A 19,196-nucleotide genomic window follows, 5' to 3' on the forward strand; every position below is an offset into this window, starting at 1 on the left:
AACAAGTACCTCCTCAGCGTCATAGACACATTTTCGAAATTCGCATGGGCTCTACCTTTGAAGGCGAAAACGGGAACGTGCGTCACGGAAGCATTCAAATTAATTTTTCGCGAAAGCGGTGGCAGACGACCACGGTTTCTGCAATCGGACAACGGTAAAGAATTTTACAACGCCGTATTCCAAAAATTTATTCAAAAACACAAGATTCGACATTATTCGACCTTCAGTCACATCAAAGCCAGCATCGTGGAAAGATTCAATCGAACCTTGAAAACACACATGTGGAAACGATTCACGCTTCGGGGAAATTACAAATGGGTCGACATCCTGCCGGAACTCGTCGACACCTATAATGATACGGTACACAGAACGATAGGTATGAAGCCAGCCGACGTTACCAAGTCCGACGAGCAGCGTTTAATTTCTACCGTTTACTGCCCAAAGTACACGCCCACGACAAAAAAAGCTAAATACAAAATTGGAGACCGGGTGAGGATCAGCAAATTCAAACGCACCTTCGAGAAGGGATTCACAAAAAATTGGAGCACGGAACTCTTTACGGTGGTTCGAGTTCTACCTGGAAACCGACACACGTATATAATAAAAGATAGTAGCGGCGAGATTTTGAAAGGGAGATTTTACGAAGAGGAACTCTCTAAAACGAAACACCCCGACACGTACCTCATCGAGAAAGTATTGCGTAGGAAAGGTGACAAACTGTTTGTCAAATGGTTGGGACTTCCGGAAAAGAGTTGGATCGACGCGGACGAAGTGATCTTGTAAGTACGTGGAACGTGGTGAAGCGTCTACCGGATCCAGAAAGTCAAACGAAGAAAAAGAACGGCAAGTTGCTTCCCGACAGCATCCGCTGTCTGATCGTAGGTCCATCGGGGTGTGGGAAAACGACACTGCTCGTGGACAATTTTCTCCTCGCACCGAATTGGTTAGATTGGAAGAACAGGCACCTGTACGTGTTCTCGAAAAGTTTGGAGCAATCCAAATACCAGCAACTGATGAAACTGTACGATGGTCTGGACATTGCAACGTTCGCCTCGGAAATAAAACCACTCGACGATTGTCGTGAAAATTCAGTCGTTGTGTTCGACGACGCCATCCTGGAAAATCAAAATGAAATTCGCAACTTTTTCACGCAAGGTCGTCACAAAGGAATGGATTGCTTCTACCTAGCTCAAACGTTTTCCAAAATTCCAAAACAGTTAGTGCGCGACAACGCTAATTTCATATGTTTGTTTCGTCAAGATCACACCAACCTCAAGCACGCGTACGATGACTACGTAGGCGGAGACATGAACTACAATCAATTTTCGGAACGCTGCTGCTCTACTTGCTGGAACGGTGACGATTTCGGATTCGCGACGATCGACATGACGAGGAAACCCAACGACGGAAAATACAGAAACAAAATCAACGACTTTCTAAACGTTGCAACGTTGTGAGAAACGACGTGTATAAATAACGTCATGACGAAACGAAAAATCGAAGACGAAGATCTCAAGCTTCGCGATTACCTCGCGAAACGCTTCAAAGGTTGGAAATCCGAGAATCGCGGATTCTACGAAGAGAAGAAACGTCAGGATCAACCCGTGATCGATGCCATCAGCAGTCTAGGTAAAGAAATTAAAAGTGTCACGGAACAAAATAAAAATTTGATTAATGAACTCGTACCGCTCGCAGCTAAAAGTTACGCCGTACCCACGCCCATTTCGAGCATTCCTTCGACGCCGTTCGAACTGAAGGATGCACCGGCACGACGTCGAGCCATAGGCAGCACGTCGTCGTCTTCGGATAAAATCGAGTTGGGACCTTTGGCACGAGACTACCTGAGCACGGGGAAATTCGACAAGGATGAAGTGTTCGGATTGTATCCCAGCATGGAAACCAACGAAGGCGGCGGTGTGGTGTGGAAGATTGGGAAATCGAAGGTGACCTTCGAAGGCAACGACATTAAAGTCAATTTAGGCGACAAGGATAGTTGGAACAGGTATCCGGGTACGGTGGGACTGTGGGAACTCGTCGCCAAAAAGCAGCCGAAAGATTACACCGACGAAGATTACCAAAGTTACAAGGAAATTCTGATCATGACGGATGCCTTGTACCAGAACAACGACGCCTCGCAGAATAGGGTGAAATCGAGCAGCGGCGAGAAGTACAGGAATCTCATCAAACCGATTTGGAACCAGGTCAAAACAGGCAGCGGCGTCAAACGCTACAACACGTTACCCAAAGAATTCGTTTGGGTGGACGACGTTAGGAAACTCGTGGACCGATTGTTGGTGATAGCCGGCGAAGAGAATGCAGGCAATCGTAATTTCTACAACGAGAAGGTTGGCATCGTGGACATGATCAGCACGAAACTTTCCAACTTCATCGTGAACGACGACAAGGGCATAGGTTACCTGATCAAAATCATCAACACGCTGCCTCCGAAATTTTGGAACGTGGCCGAAGGAAAGGGACTCGTGAACGACATCATCAACAAGTTACCTTTCGAGATGCATTTACCTGGCTACCAGTACTGCGGACCGGGTACCAAACTCGAGAAAAGATTGGAGAGAGGAGACAAGGGTGTGAATCCGTTGGACGCGGCGTGCAAAGATCACGACATCGCCTACAACACCACGCAGACGGATCTGGACGCACGTCACGAAGCAGACAAAAAATTGGAACATGCAGCTTTCGAAAGGTTCGTGAGCAGAGATGCATCGCTGGGTGAACGGGTCGCCGCACTGGGTACCACCATCGCCATGAACACGAAACAAAAATTGGGGTGGGGTATATAAATAACATACCGTAAAAAAAAAACTTGATATATAAATAACACACATTGTAAAAAAATAATCTTCGGTATATATAAATAACACACATCGTGAAAAAAAAACAATTAAATTTCTCTTTAACACTTTGAAATTTTTCTTTGATATGACGACTGAAAAAATAAGTGATCTCCAAGCATTAAAACAAATGCTAAATTTGTCAGTCGAGTATGTAAAAATTCAGGAATTAGAAGTCGACAAACCTTACACGATAACTTCCGGTTCAATCGTTTCTACCCAGTATGGTCCCAAGGTACGCCTGTTGCTCAACGCACAATACAGTCTATTTTTACCAGATCGATACGCTAACATGTTATCCGACGAGAAGCTATCTATTTTAATCGAGAACAAAACTCGAATCGTGTACAAGGGGACAAAGGAACTTCTTGGCAAGAAAACGAAGCACGTAATAGAATTTGTGTAACGACTGCGAGGCCTTGAAAATATATAAATAACATACCGTAAAAAAAACTACACAAAAAAATCTCAGAATATATATATAAATAACATACCGTGAAAATAACACATAGAGCATCAACATGAAGCCCAAGGGTGTCGTGTACCAGATACCATACTCCAATCTTAAAAATCTAGGTACCCTCGATGGGTTACTCACCAAGAAACAACGCGAGAAGAAACGTTCTTGCTTGTCGAAAGGACACGGAATGAAATTGCTGCTCAGCACACCTCAATTGAAAAGATTGCAGCGTTCGCGGAAACAGCAAAAGGTCGGAGGTTTCATATTCAGCATCCCGGCCATCCTGGCAGCATTGGGGGCCGTTGGAAGTTTGGCTGGCGGAAGTGCCGCCATCGCGAAAACCGTCATCGACTCGAAGAAGAACAAAGCGGAATTGGAAGAACAGAAACGTCACAACCTGGCCATGGAGAAGAAAAAGGGGAAGGGCATGATGAGAAAGTTTAAAAAAAAGAAACAGAAGCACTCACCAACCGAGACATTGAATCTCTGATCGAACCGTTACAAATTAAACACTTCAGAGGAGTTTTCATGTCCGACTCGTTACCTTCAACCGTGAAAAAAAAAGAATGCGGAGTAGTCAACTTGGACGGTCAAGAAAATCCAGGCACGCATTGGATATGTTACCACAAAAACGACAATGATAAAGCATTCGTTTTCGATTCTTTCGGAGGTGTTCCACCTACAAATTTAATTCATTATCTGAAAACAAGCAAAACCTCCATATACTACAACGACGAACGCATTCAAGATTTCGGAGACGTGAACTGCGGTCATCTCTGCCTCTCCGTGCTCGCGTTTCTCTCTAAAATAAATAACCCTACGATCGAGGATTTCCAGAAAGCATTGTGGAACCTCAAACAGCATCACTAGGATGGGCGTGTTCCATCTCACGAGCGAATCTTCGATCTTGAAACTCACGCTGCACGACGACATCGTCTATCCTAAATCCGTGGCTCTGCGTGCATTCTACAGCATGTACCTCATACCTAACGTCACCCAGCACAACAACAAAATTAGCGTCGGAAGCGAACACATCGTCGTCACGCCAGGACAATACAATCTTTCCACTTTGCAAGCTCAATTACCCAAAGGCACATACCTTTCTCAAAATTCGGTCACGCACAGAGTGGAAATCCTATCCGCGACGGAGACCGTGGACCTGGGCACCATGGGAGAACTTTTAGGTTTCGAGAACGACACCAAACTCGAAGCTGGCATCAAGCACGTAGCAACCAACATTCCTAAATTCTTGGCCATAGAGACTCTGAACGTACACTGCAACGTGGCGGAAGGCATGATCACGAAATCTTCGGACGGATTGTTAGGAAGTCACAAGCAGACGGGAATCATAGCCACTTTCAAACCAAGTTCCGAGTTCATGGAACCGATCATCTACACGCCCTCTTCGCCGATCTATTTTCCAGTATGTCGCAACCGCATAGACGACATAGAGTTGGTGGTGACGAACGAGAAAGGAGACGTGGTGGATTTCGCAGGTGCCACTACGACGGCCATCGTGGAGATCAACGTATAATAAATAACCATACATGTAAAATGGAGCAAATCGAAAGTTACGAATTGCAATCTTTCCCTCCCAACCGTCGCACGTTCGCCAATCTGAACGAAGCGAACAGGGAGATCGAATACGACGTGGACGTAGGCGACGGGTTTATTCATCCTCACAGAGCGGACCTCTACCTTCAATTCGACGTGGTGATGAAAGAAAGCGGAGACGCGTTTCCCGCAGCAGCAAACTTGATACTCGTGGACAACTTCGTGCCTCACCTGTTCTCGCAGGTGGAGGTGAGGAAACACAACACCGTCATCGACAGAATAGATTATCCAGGCATCACGTCGACGGCAGTGGGAACATTGAAATTATCCAAAACGGACGCAGCGTACTACCAGGCCGGGGGATTCGAAGCCGGAACCAAAATATCGACGAAAAGTCACATGGTGCTCTTTCCCATGCGTCTGCTGCCAGGTTTCTTCTCGGATTACAAGGAGATCATGTGGAAGGGAGGACTGAGGATCACGTTTCGAAGAGCGGCCAACGACAACGACGCACTGATGCGATACGCTACTTTGGGTCCGGACGGCACCACGCCGGTAGCCAACACTTTACCCGAAGCGGCGAAATGCGTCATCCGGAGCATGGAATTGAGAATGCCGGTGGTGGAATACGAAACGAACTACGCCCTCAAGTACAAAGCGGAGATCTTGAAAAGTCCGCAGGTGCCGATTCACTTTCACGGTTACCAGTGCGTGCAGAAGATGGCGTCGGGAAGTCACATGGAATTCGACGTGACGACGCAGTTCAACAACATACAGTTCGACATGCCAGATTTCGTCGTGGTGCTTTTTCAGACCGGGAGGGACAAGAATCAGGAGAAAGATTCCAGCAAGTTCGACGACTGCAAGATCAAGAACGTTTATCTGAAGAATGGACGCAACGAAGTGTTCCCGCGCGAGAATTACAACCTCGACGTGACCAAAGACGATTACCTCAAACTTTACGAAGCTTACACGGCTTACAAACGCGTGACCGAGGGAAGCGTGGACATGTACTACACGCCCAGCGAATTCAAAGCCCGGAGACCCATGACCCTCATCAACACATCTAAGAGGAAGAACGTTGTGGTCAACGATCGAACCAACATCAAGGTCGTCTGCGAGTTCCACGATGCCTTGCCCGAGGATACCCTATGCAGCGTCATCCTGATTGCGGAGAAGTCCTTCGCCTACGACGTGAAGAACGAGAGGGTCACAGAGCAGTTTTAAAATTCATAAAAAATTGCCACATACTAAAAATCAACATCCAACACATTTTAGGTTATATAAAATTTGTGAAAACCTTATAATACTGAAATATTAAAACAAACAGAGTCCCCCTTGTAGGTTAGTTCGGTGCGTAAATAAAAAAATGATAGGTTAAGTTATATCACTTAGGATCGTAAAAAAAATTAAAAAATCGTAAAAAAAAGATAGGTTAAGTTGTATCACGTAAGATCGTGATATACCTACCAAGTATAAATGGAAAAAATGAGTGTAGTGAAAATTTGTACTAAAACATCGCTAAACGCTAAAACATCGACAAAAAATTGTCAAAATATGCCAAAAACTTATATTCGATTGATAAAAAAAAGGCGTACCTACTAAGTACTGCGTTGAAACGACTAATATACACTACTGCTTTGTAAACTAAGAGCAAACCTCGGACCGCGCAAGGAGTAAAGCACTTGGTGTTTACAAAATGCATTTTACCAACTAGGACTACGTTTACAAACAGTGAAGTCAGTGGCGGCTTGTAATCACACATTCGCGATTATCTCGAAAACGGTTCGTTTGCAGACCCATGTTTAATGAGACTTTTTTGCTTCTATTATCGTGTACTTTCACCTGTCAGTTTGCGCTATTACTTATGAGACACCCTGTATATCTCCGAGTTGCAAGTAGCTTGTCAGAACAAACAGTAGTGCAGCACAATTCCATACTGGATTCGAAAGATGGATACGTAAACCAACTATATTATCTTCGTTCATCATTAATATTTTCATTATCGTCGTAAACTTAACGTTGTAAGATACGACGACTAGCGGGAAAGCGAAGAAACAAGGACATTTTCTCTGGAATCATGTAATGAAAAAATATAAACCCCAATTCACATTCAATAATTGAAGTAACCAAGAAACAAATTTACAGAAAGCAAATTATACAATGAAATCTTTAAATCATGATGTATTTGTTACTAAGTCTCAAACACTTCCTTATACTTTATTTAACCAAAAGGGATTATAGTAATTTCATTTTAATATCCAAATTTTAATATTCATTTTCCCCAAAAGACCTATCTCAGAATAGAGCAAAGTGTGATTTGCTTTAACTAAAATAGGCCAACTAAATACACTACATAAAACAACTTAAGATACAAAACCATTACAAAAACCGCTACTCCCTGGACTTTGTTCCATTCCGAGTATGTCCATTTTTACACTCAAAAGAACTCAACTTAACGTGCTTTAACCTCAGCTAATCAGTGGGAAGTGAAGTTCCCACAGGAGGCTCGCTGTCCTCCGACCTCCAATACTACTTAGCCACGCCCCTTTTTCCTAATCAAAGCCATCTGGTGGCAAACCAACTAAACATTTCCCTTTTTAAACTGAAAAGACCTTGCATGTGGTTATATGAGCAAGAAAGATGTAAAAATATACATAAACCATTAAGATCGTTATTTATTTGTTTATATATTTTGGATGTGAAATGTAGATTATTACCAGAGGAGCTCAATACAGAATTAGTAACAAATAATAACAATTATTATAATAATTGGCGTTCTGTATTACAGCGGTTAAAATATGTCCATATATAATACTGCCATACAAGTAAAAAATAGATTCAATATAATGTAAGGAAAACCTAGTTTATGCATTTGTTTGGGAGGGGTGATCTCCCCCATCGCCCTCCCTGTGGATCCGCGCCTGGTGCAGTGCCGTTCAGTCAGAAGAAACAGTACTGCAGCGACACTCGGGCAGAGTGGAGAATAAATATAAACCGTGCGCGAACAAGACATACACAAACAGTATCGGAACCCAGCTCTTGTTCCAACCACAGCCGTACCACAGCATGTCTAATCCAATTCCGCCATAAATTATTACTGGGTATTCACATTTCTAGGTGAGCCATAAAAGGAACTGACTGCACGCTTTTATAGGACTGTGCTAAGCGCAGGGCGATAATTCCACCTTTGTTTTTACTTTACGACGGCGCATCGGGCCCAAAATTCAGAGCCGTGTGGCACTAGAGCAGACGATGGTGTGATTTCCTTCTTCTTTTTAGGGGCGATGAGGTGAAAAGTTCTTTGGAGTTTGTTGAAAGCTCCGAGAACAGTAAACCAGAACTTAAGCATTCAGGAAGGAGTCAAGGAGCCATACGGACCATTTTATGATCTCGTGTACAGAAGCAAGAAGATCTACACTTTTTCCCCCTCTGAGCTTCTAGCCAACGGTCGTGGTCAATGGCTTTATGCTGGCTGAAACTTTAAGCTCCTGGCAATGGCTCAGATCTTTAACTCGAACGTCAGGAAGGGTTGTGTTAATTGCCCACACTCAGTAAACATCGTGAAGCCACGCAACTGGCCCTTCTTTTCTTACGGTTCCTCTTTTTTTTGTGTTTTCTTTTTCTGTCCCCCTCGTTTTTACTGTCCTGTTTCCTGAGGAAATGGCTTTACTGAGACTTTTCGGCGTCGAATGTGCTGACATCTGCTCGGATGGTTCCAAAAGTCACCGTTTTTATGGCCCTTCCAATGAAAAGGTCTTCTTTTTTTTTTTTTCTTGAATCGGTACATCCCAGACGCCATTGCGGTATGTAACGAGGGTAGGTCAGTGGAAGTTGCAGACTGAGAGACAAGGAAAATTTGCACATTGCACTTGGCCTTGCCAATATTCTTTCTTCTGAGAGTTATAGATGGCGCTTTTTCACCCGTAAGTTTTTTCGTGGACGTGGAGGACTTGCTTGTCTTACATTAAAATTAACTTTCAGTCGTTTATTGCATTTATATGTTTCTTTAAGAAATTATGTCGACTCCTTTCTCTTTATGGTAATTGCATATTTCGGTAAGTTACACAAAAAAATTACCGTGTTAAATTACGTTTACCTTGGTTGTAAAAGTAACAGGTCACAGTACATCACTATTATTGTTTCACCGTTACCCACTTTTGCTTCAAAAATTAAACGTCACCGTTAACCTTAGTTTAAAACTAACGCCTCATCGTAATTCTTGCTTCAAAAGTAACGCGTTATACTAACATTTTCCTGTTGTAGCTCTTTCTCTTATCACTAGGGTGCGGATTTATAGACAGTAAAAACAATATGCTGGAAAATAGGCACACAAATGATTAAATAGGCACTTAAAAGTCACTATAAAATATTAACACTAAAATACACACTCAAAAGGCATTCTAAAAAGACATTAAAATAGGCATTGCACATGAACTTGTTATTTCAATTTTCTTCTTCTAATGCAGAGTTATAATTGTATTAGCATTACAATTAAATACATACGTAAAAGTACGCTCACGATTCACAAACTATTAATACTATTTTGAACGAAATTCACATTTGCGCGGAATCGTCAGTTAAAGTAATTCGGACGTAAAGAACTTGTGCTAACGATTGTGCCGATTTGAACAAATGCCCCAAATCCATGCACAATTGTTCACAAGTAATGAAGAAACAATTTGTACTCTTTTAACCAAAAAATATTTTAAAGGATATTCCAGTTAAAATTACTCTCAAGAAATGAACTTGTGTTATCTATTATGCTAATTGCGCACATGTGTTTCAGAAGCAATTGACAATAGCTTGAATGAAATCCTCATTTGCAGGGATGCTAGGATGACATAACCTGGTTAATTTAAAAGATTTGAACTATATCAATTTTGTACAAGCAGTAGCGGTTCTTAGGTGGCAAAAAAGGGGGAAAAGAAAGTTTACTTTTTCTTGTTAGACAAGGCTTAGCATTAAGGAGCAATAGTTCATGGGCAAAGAGTGTGTGTGGGGAAGGTGGGCAACTGTTCCCCAGGCTACCCTAATCGCCTCTACTGTACGAGTATATGACCTGTTTATCTGCGTGTGCGCATAAAATTTCAGAATAAATAACATAATTTGACTTAGTGTAATTCTCTGTATGCAACACAAAATTACTAAACTAAATTCTTCACATATTTTAACATTGCTTAATTCAGAAGTAAGGTAATGTGAGATCATGGCTCATCATAGTGTCGTTCACCACTTATTCATGTTTTCGAAAAACGTGAGAGAGAGGAAAACAAGTCCTGTCCTGGAAACATCTGATAGTTTTGATAAAGGCCACTGCATAAAACTCTCACACGTGGGAAAGAAATATTAATTTCTAATGTAATTTAACAGTTAAACTTACATTCTTCATACAAGCTTCAGCAGCAAATTAATTATTTAATTAATGGTCGCCTTGTCCACTAACATTTTGAAACATACATCTCCACGGGTAACCAGCTTACTTCCTTTCATGTGCGCAACTATGAGTACTGATTGACTCCTAAAGCTTTCAGCTGGGGGAAAAGAGCTGGCGGTAGTCGTTTTGTCCAAGAATGAGTCGGCGATCAGTTGTCCAGTTCGCTTGCCCTGACTAAGCGATATTTAGAATTTCCAGAGATTTGACATCCCTTCCGCCTCTCATATCTGGCGAATACCAGATTTCAGTCAGTTCAACATCAACAAAGGCTCGCCTTATTCAATGCAGGCAAAGCCAAAGGCGTGTAAAAAAAGCTGAAGGGAGGAGGGGAAAATGCAGATTAGGCATTTTAGGCACGATTAAGCAAAATAGGTGCTAACCCTCAAAGTGGCATTTATAGGCACTATAAAAATATATTTTCGGACTAAAAACGACATGAAACGAACTTAAAACATTGAAGCCTATGTTTCACTACTAAGGAATGAAAAGACACCTACTTATCACTAGACCTCGTATTTTTAGGTTCTAAAAGGTATTCTTTTAGGTTCCTAAAATAGGCTCTAAAAACCCTAAAATAGGTTCTAAAAATCTTAAGTTTGGCTCGAAAGATCTTGAAGTAGGTTCAAAGAAACTTAAAATAGTTCAAAATTCCTGAAAAATGCTGTATAGGTATAGTCACCGCAGTGAAAATGAGACACCTATATCCTGAAATACGCACTAGCTTGCATAACGTTATGTGTGTTGCCTAACTCTACGGCGATGGCAGAACTTACCATTGGAAATTTGCTACTAAAATCCACTCTTCGCCGTATAGTTAGCCAACAATCTTTTTTCATGTTATCCACAGTCAAACTCCGCGATTTTGTCTGTGAGGATCATCTTATATGCTGAAAATAATCTTTGAACAAGGACAGTGGTGCAAGCTTCAAAGCTGAAATGTTAGTTTGCAAAGCGTGAATGCCACAAACCACGGAAGTGACGTGAAAGTGAGCAAGACCACGCAGATCAGAGCACTTTGGATTGTACAGATAACAGTGACACCAGACATTTTGCTTTGTTTAGAGCTTTGAAAAATCACCATGCACTTGGAGGAAGGGAAATCGACAGAGTACGTTTCAAACAAGTTCGTCATTGAATTTTTTCGTGACCAAACAAAGCAAATGCCTCTGTGTGACATAAAATCCTGTAAAACCTTTAAAAATGTATAAAAACCTAAAAAAAGGCTTGAATTACGCGAATAAACCTAAAACAGGTTCTAACAAACAAAATAAGTTTTTAGGCACTATAAAACTTCATCAGTTGTTGCGTTTTTTAACGAAACGCCGACATAACTTATTATTTCTTACATACCTGTAAAGGAAAAAATAGGTTAAAAATCTAAAATCCGACGTCTACTTAGCTATCATCAGTGTCGTGCCCAGGATTTTCGAAATACTTTTTCTTGGTAGTCAGCCCTTATTTTGTCATATTTTCCTACATTTGATGTTCTTTGTTTTTTGGAATACTGGCCGAAAGGGGTGGGGTTATAACCCCCATCACCCTCCCACCTTGGGCACGCCACTGGCTATCACCATCCACTCTCATCTTCGCAATAAGTCAAACGTGCCAGGAAAGAGGAGTAAAATCAATCAACCAAAATGTCAAGGAAAATTTTGTTGGTGACTCTCCAGCAACAAGATAGTCTATCCCAAAGACCAAGAATGCACGAATAGAACACATGACGCATTTACACACTTATTGTGAGATAAGCTAAGAACTTAAAAATAGACCGGTCTAATGTAAACTAATTATTCACCTAACATGAAATAATACGTACATGAGTACGTACAAGGAACAAGTAATGATCCCGTATCAGTAAACTCTTTCCATACTTGAAAACCAGGAAGAAGTCTAATTGAAACCAAAGTGGACAATAAATACCAGCAAAAAAGAAAGAAAGAAAAGAAGATACATGAATGCCAGTGACGTAGTATATTGAGCCCAAGATCTGGGCTATCTCAATATGTCACGTGCTTCTAGGCTATGAATAGAAATAAGTTTATCAACTCCTAAGAAATCAGGTTGCCAACTCATAGGAAATCAAGTTACCAACTCATGAGATGATATGTTCGCCAACTCATAAGAAATCAGGTAGCCAACTCATAGGAAATCAGGTTGCCAACTCATAGGAAATCAGGTTGCCAACTCATAGGAAATCAGGTTGCCAACTCATAGGAAATCCGGTTGCCAACTCATAGGAAATCAGGTTGCCAACTCATAGGAAATCCGGTTGCCAACTCATTAGAACTCAGGTAACCAACTTCAGAATCACCATCATCATCTCACTGATATGGATAATGTTATTTACAATTTCTGATCGATTTTCCCTTGTCTTTTATTCTCTAGACTTCAGGCTTCGCAGATAGACTAGCTAGGCTAGAATATACGCTCCTGATGAATGCCCAGACAGCGAGCTATCTTTCCACCCAAAGCATCCCCCCACCCCTATCTGTATACACAAGGCGGGGGCATAAAACATCCAGGCCGGGAGAACGATAAACTCGAACCGGATTACCAACTTTTCGGACACAATACCGCATTAAATCTCGGATTGATGGCTCTTTCGGAAGAGGCGATTGGCCGTAAACGCCAGCCACCTGGAAGGCCTCCAATGCAGCAAGGGGGGCATTCGTCACGGGGGGATAAACTTCAGTCCTCGCGGTCCTTTCCTTCGACGATTTCAAATGAGCCTGCCCCAATTCTGTGTAACAGCCCTTCCTGTTCCTGTTGGCAATTAAGCCGTTATTCACGGCCATTTCCCGCAGGAGTTTTGAGCCGAGTTCCAGGATCCACCTGAGACCCCTTCCTCGTTTCGGGTCCATTGTGTGCGTCTTAAGTGCACTTCCTAAACAAAATTTGCATTACTTATTTATCATTGAAGAACACATGAGCTCTATGTGCTTAATACCTGCTCAATCCTTGACCCCTATTGCTACCATATGCAACCTTTCTATATAGGCTTTGAGTCCAGCGCTATAAACAACAATAATTGCTGTTCGTTCTCATATCATATGGAAGAACTACAGTAGCCAATTGATTTATTTAGCTGATTTTTCTGCCACTTCGAAGATGATGATGAGTAGCTATATGTTAAAAGGATACCCATGCCTGGATTCGAACCCGGAGCGCACTGTGGCGAAACGATGTCCACGAGGAGAAAGTGAGAAGTCCAAAGATTGCTCAATAACGTTTTTACATTTTGTACGTCACCCTGTAAAAATTCACGTGGTCGAAGCCTACGTCCCCCGAAGCAGAACTACCACAGCACACCACACCACACCACTCAACGAAATGGACTGTCCCGTGACCTTGAAACACGACTCCGTGTAGAGTGATTGCGTGTGCCACAAACATGTACTCAGTTGAACAGCTCGTCTTTATTGTTACTGAATGCTGGCGAACTACAAAACCAATGCATTAGGATCTTGAGCAAGCACAATCCAGATGGTTTGGACACCTATGCAGAATGCCAGAACATAAACTCCGTACCAGCTAACTGTAGACCAGACGAACGAGAACAAGTCCCTGCGCAAGTAGTGACGCGTGACGGCTCCACCATTGAACAGTGAGAAAAACGGGATTGTGTAATTGGCGACGGGAGTTACCCGATTTCCTTGTAAGCGTTGCAAACTTTTGAAAAGGATAATACCGAACGCACGTGGCAAACGTACCGTATATTTCTCTCCAGGTCCGTACGATTGGTTTAAGAATTTCTTAGGGAAATATTAGGGATAAAACTGCAAGAGCAAATTTTGACAAGCCGTGCATTTTAGCGTAAGGACTAATATGTGGACCGTACGGTTAGCAACGCTGTGCTTTCACCACTCGATTTTCCTCCTCCTCCTCTGCCGTTATGCGCGGCCCTGCTCTACAGTTAGCTGGGACAGGGTATAGAATCCCTAATAATAATAATTTAAATTAATAATCCTGAATTTACGATACACTGTGGTAGCGGACTCATAGATTTTCAAAACTCCATAACACAAGAGTCCGTTACGGTAGCAGCCATTTTGGGAAAAGTGGTCACGTGGTGTCGCTCGCAGGTACTACGGTTCGAGGCTGTCACTGAAATACGACTTTTTGAGATGATCCTTAAGTGAAATTTGTAGCGTAGGACCACGTGTGCAACTGTGCCATTAATCCCCGTTGGTTTCTGGTGCTGACGATATCAAGGTAGGAGATTCCAAATTAAAAAAAAATACAACGAAATGCAGAATTAGTGTTTACTTGTTATCGGTGCTTGTGCAAACGTGCTCATTCTTGTCATACATATAACCTGACAAGTTAAGTCCCAATATGCGCAGATCGTTGCCGAGCACTTCCTATTACGTCATCCTCCCCACCACTCTTCCACGCAGTGGTCTGACCTTGAGAGTACCAGTGTTGTCAACTCAGAAAAATTAAGCTAAAACAAACATGACAAACGATTTTCACTGTTTAGCATGACGGTGCCTTCTCATATTATATCAGTGGTTCATTTGATTTAATCCGGCCTTTGAAAATGCGTGCTGTGCGCGGATCGTAAATTGTAGTGTTACGCACGCGCGTTAAGGTTTATAACGAAGAGAAACTACAGGGCGAATGACTTCATTTTCTGATTGCGACATCGAGCAGGGGCCTGTTTTTTTTAAAAAGCCGACTGGTGTGAGGGTTCTTTTGTTTATCATACAACAATCATTACGAGAAGGTAATCTGATAACACCCTTGCCTGTGTTATTTTTTAAAGCATTGAAATGTTCTTGCTCCTTACTCTTGGCTGCATACTTTGAAATGCAAGCTCCTCTTTTATATCTTATCGATATCAGTATGCGATCAATATTTCACCGTTGTTTAACCAAATCTTTCTTTATCTGACGTCACAACTGCAGGCACTAATTTTACCCCCGTCTGACACCATCATTCGTGTGGAATAGGTTCTTGTTTTCGGAGGCGTTTCTCTGCTGTTGAAGTGGTGTGTTTCGTGTGTGTGTTTGCGTGTGATAACAATGGTGAGTGCGTGAGGCGAATTATGTGACTGTTGTCTCTGAAAATCAAATCATGCCGGGTCCAACGAAATCCACAATCTGCTCTGGAAAGCCTCTTAGAGGACAGGCCAGAGAAATTGTTTACAACGTTGCAACATATTTGCCAAATCAGAAGGAGTTACATAAATATAAAAATAAATACATAATACATAAACATTCAAATTTCGTTAAAAATACTCAGACCATTTCGCTTCCTCCACGTTGCAACACTGCGAATCAACGTCGCCGCAGAGATGGGAGTGCGGAAATGTGGTGTGAGGTGCGCAACATATATGTGCAGCGTCTTGTTTTTAAACTTGTCAAGTTATAGTATATAACACATCAGTACATCTCAATAACAGCACATGTCACAATCATTTCCAAGTGTCAGTTTCTGTTTTGAATAACCCGTATCTCTTGCACAATATCTTTCGCACACAAATATCGGATTACCCAATCAGGGCTGTTGATCTACTCGTAACCTTTCGTCGCTATGGGAAAGGCAGGACTAGGCCCTTCGTGCACGAACTAATTCTTTGATTTCTTTCCTCTCCTGAAATCCCGATACCAACTTCTGACATCTCAACTTACGAAGGAGCCTTTGTGACAGCCACCTTTGCTCCCCCCTCCCCTCCACGATAATCCCACGAGCAGTTTGAATTTCAAACGCCCGAAAGCCCTTTTTACAACCTCCCGAAACCTCACGCGACAGGAGCATGTAACATACCCATGACACGAGTTATGTAGATTCATAACGGAAGCTAGATGTGGCGGCACACCATGTTCTGAGCTATGCATGACAAGGTGCCCTTGTGTTTTTTTCCCCGTAACCCTCCCCCCCCCCGCCCCGCAACCCCCTACTAATGTTTGATTTATGATTCAGCGACTAAGCCTCACTCTTGCAATCCATCACAAGCTAGCGTTCTGTATATTATAATATACGGTCTTCAAAAACCGTTTTTATATTCTTTTCTGGGAGAAAAAAAATATACCGTGTAGCTGTTCCCCGCGGTTAGGAGGGAGAATGCATATCATTTCATAATTTCACATGCCATCGCGCGTGATAAATCATCCCGTTTCGAAATAAGATAAGGTTGAAGGTGATTTATTAAGAGAAAGATGTGGAATTCGAAAGCTTCACTTTTCATACACGTTCCCGTGTTTTACAAATGTCAATAGATCTGGGAATAATAATAAAAAAAACGAGTTGGAAATAATGTTCCGCGTTTCTCTTATTTCCCGCTGAAAGATTACGTCACGGGATATTTTCGCACCCCATTGGGGCACAGATACCATTGCAATTAACGAACGAATCTTGAATCGTATCCATCACGTTGGACAGTAAACATGTTACTTTTTGGGTCGCCCGTAGTGGAGCCCTTTCAATCCATGTTGGACAAACCAATAGGTCACAGGTTCGGTGGGAATCTATTGCACATTCAATGTATATATTTTATCATCTCATGGTCTGTTCTGGATACCAGAACAAATCGTAGTTATGGAATTTTAACATCTCATACCACATAGATTAGATTATGTTTTCATATTATATCATTGTATTATATTGTAACTAATATCTAAATAAATTGAGCCCAAAAAGAAAACGGGGAATGACATCCTGTAGCTCAAACACCTCCTCCCTGTGAGGCTCAAAACTTTTCACTCTCCCCTTGCATGAAGAATGAAAGTTTAACTGCTAAATTACAGTAGAAATTAATATTTCTTCCCCACGTGTGAGAGTTTTATGCAGTGGCCTTTATCAAAATTATCAGATGTTTCCAGGACAGGACTTGTTTTCCTCTCTCACACGTTTTTCGAAAACATGAATAAGTGGTGAACGACACTATATGAGCCATCATCTCACATTACCTTACTTCTGAATTAAGCAATGTTAAAATATGTGAAGAATTTAGTTTAGTAATTTTGACGATCTAATCCATTGTTACATAGTTTCTCTATAATTGTCCTCGTGGTACAATATCTTACATAAGGTTCTGTACAATGGAATTCTGTACAAATTTACTTCTGGAGGTAATTGTTTCCTGTCTTGCAGTGCTTACTAAAACCTGAAGCTCTACTACTGATATAGTACTGCCATCTATAGCGTAATTTATGAACAACTTCTTTATTAATGCTTCCTCAACACAAAAGCCAACCTAAGCTTTCTGTTTTCTTCTTTAAGTAACATTTCTTCAAAAATACCCCTTCACAAAGTTTCCGCATGCCTCGCAGTGCAAAGATTTCTTTTTATTTCATCCGCGAATTCTCGTCGGCGAGCTAAGGGTCTTAATTTATTCTCTGTATGAATAAATGAAGAAGGTTTTGCAGATCCTGAGAAAATAATCTTCGAGAGAAACCAGCTTTACCATGGACTTTCTCGAAGAATTTCATTATGAGGGGAATTCCTCTTCTCCCCCTTTCGTATTTCTTAGCGTCAAATTCAATCTCTCTCATTCTCTTTTTGGTTTTCACCGTAAAATTGGTTTTAATCACGTAGAAAAATGAATTACGTCATGATTTCGTCTTGTAGTAAAGATGGATACCGATATTTTATAGGAAGATTTCGAACTAGGTGACCCATTGATTTCATTTTAATTTCTGTCATCTAGCGTAGCTTTTCTGCCACTTTTTGGGCCTGATCCCGACGATGAGTCTTGATATGATGAAATTGATGAAAGGGTCTGTCACAAAGAACACCGAAGCCCAGATCGTCATTCGAACCCGGGATCTCTGGCGTCGTAGCGTGCTCCGACTACGGAGGCCGTCAAAGTTCAGTGCTTATGCGCTCATTCCACAGTTTCCTTAAAACGCATATTTGAAGAACAGTCGCAGATTGAGTACGATAAATTATTTTACTCATAGTTCATTTATAGCGGTATGGCTTCTAAAATCAGACTACTACCTCCCGGCGGTGTTGCCACAATCTGAACGCACAATTTCCCTTTCCAGTTGGCTAAATTTCCCTTTTCCGCACAGTTTTCTATTCACCTAAGAAAATCTTATAATAATAAGAATAAGTTATGAAACCTAATATAACACTGCTCTGCAGCAAAAATGAGGTTTTGAAATGAATGAGTGTTCCTAAATGGAATTTTCACGCTGAGTTCAACGGTGCAATCCGTTTTTTCCTATCACGTCAGGTTTTCGAGAAAATCAGGAATTTGTGTTTCATAAAAGTCTCGTTTATATACCATAGGAGGGCATGGAGAGTGTTTAGAGTTTAATTGTGATTACACCTTTGTATGTGGTCTGGCAACAGTAATTCAACTGTTTTTTTTTTTGTTTCACAGGTGGTTGAGTGTGATGTATTACTAGTGCTGAACGGTTGCATGAAGTGACAAATTGTGTATATTCGGACAACAATGTCTTCACGTGGCTGCAAAAACTACCCGAACACTTGCTGTTACTATGTGGGAAGTACATGTTGTGTAAAGAAAGACTAAGGATAACGCCATTCGTCAAAGAAGCCTACCTTCAATATTTTGGACTTGTTCTTGGCGATGAAAATAAACCATGGGCACCCCAGAAAGTATGTAAGACTTGTGTGGAAGGTTTGAGGTTCTGGATGAAAGGACAAAGAGAGAAATTCTATTTTGCTCTGCCAATGGTATGGAGGGAACAATTAAACCATACGGATGACTGTCATTTTTGTCAGGTTCAAGTGCAAGGTTTTAGTGCCAAGAACAAAAGTGACATAGTGTATCCACATTTGCGATCTGCAATGAGACCAATCAAACATGACGAAAGTCTACCTATTCTTTCTCGTCCATCTTCAAGCTGTACATCGCCTCGAAAGGAAGTTGTAAGCGATACAACGGACATCAGTGGATCAGAAGACGACTTTGTACGTG

General features: G+C 41.7%; 1 protein-coding gene across 1 annotated transcript in view; it reads left to right on the forward strand.

The window, feature by feature from the left end:
- LOC145990112 (uncharacterized) overlaps nucleotides 1-19,196 on the forward strand; it is a 359,871-nt gene that overhangs the window by 99,146 nt on the left and 241,529 nt on the right. The window lies entirely within an intron of this gene.

Source organism: Lepisma saccharinum, chromosome 7 (genome assembly GCF_977018435.1).
Source record: "Lepisma saccharinum chromosome 7, izLepSacc3.1, whole genome shotgun sequence".
Taxonomy (NCBI): Eukaryota; Metazoa; Arthropoda; class Insecta; order Zygentoma; family Lepismatidae; genus Lepisma; species Lepisma saccharinum.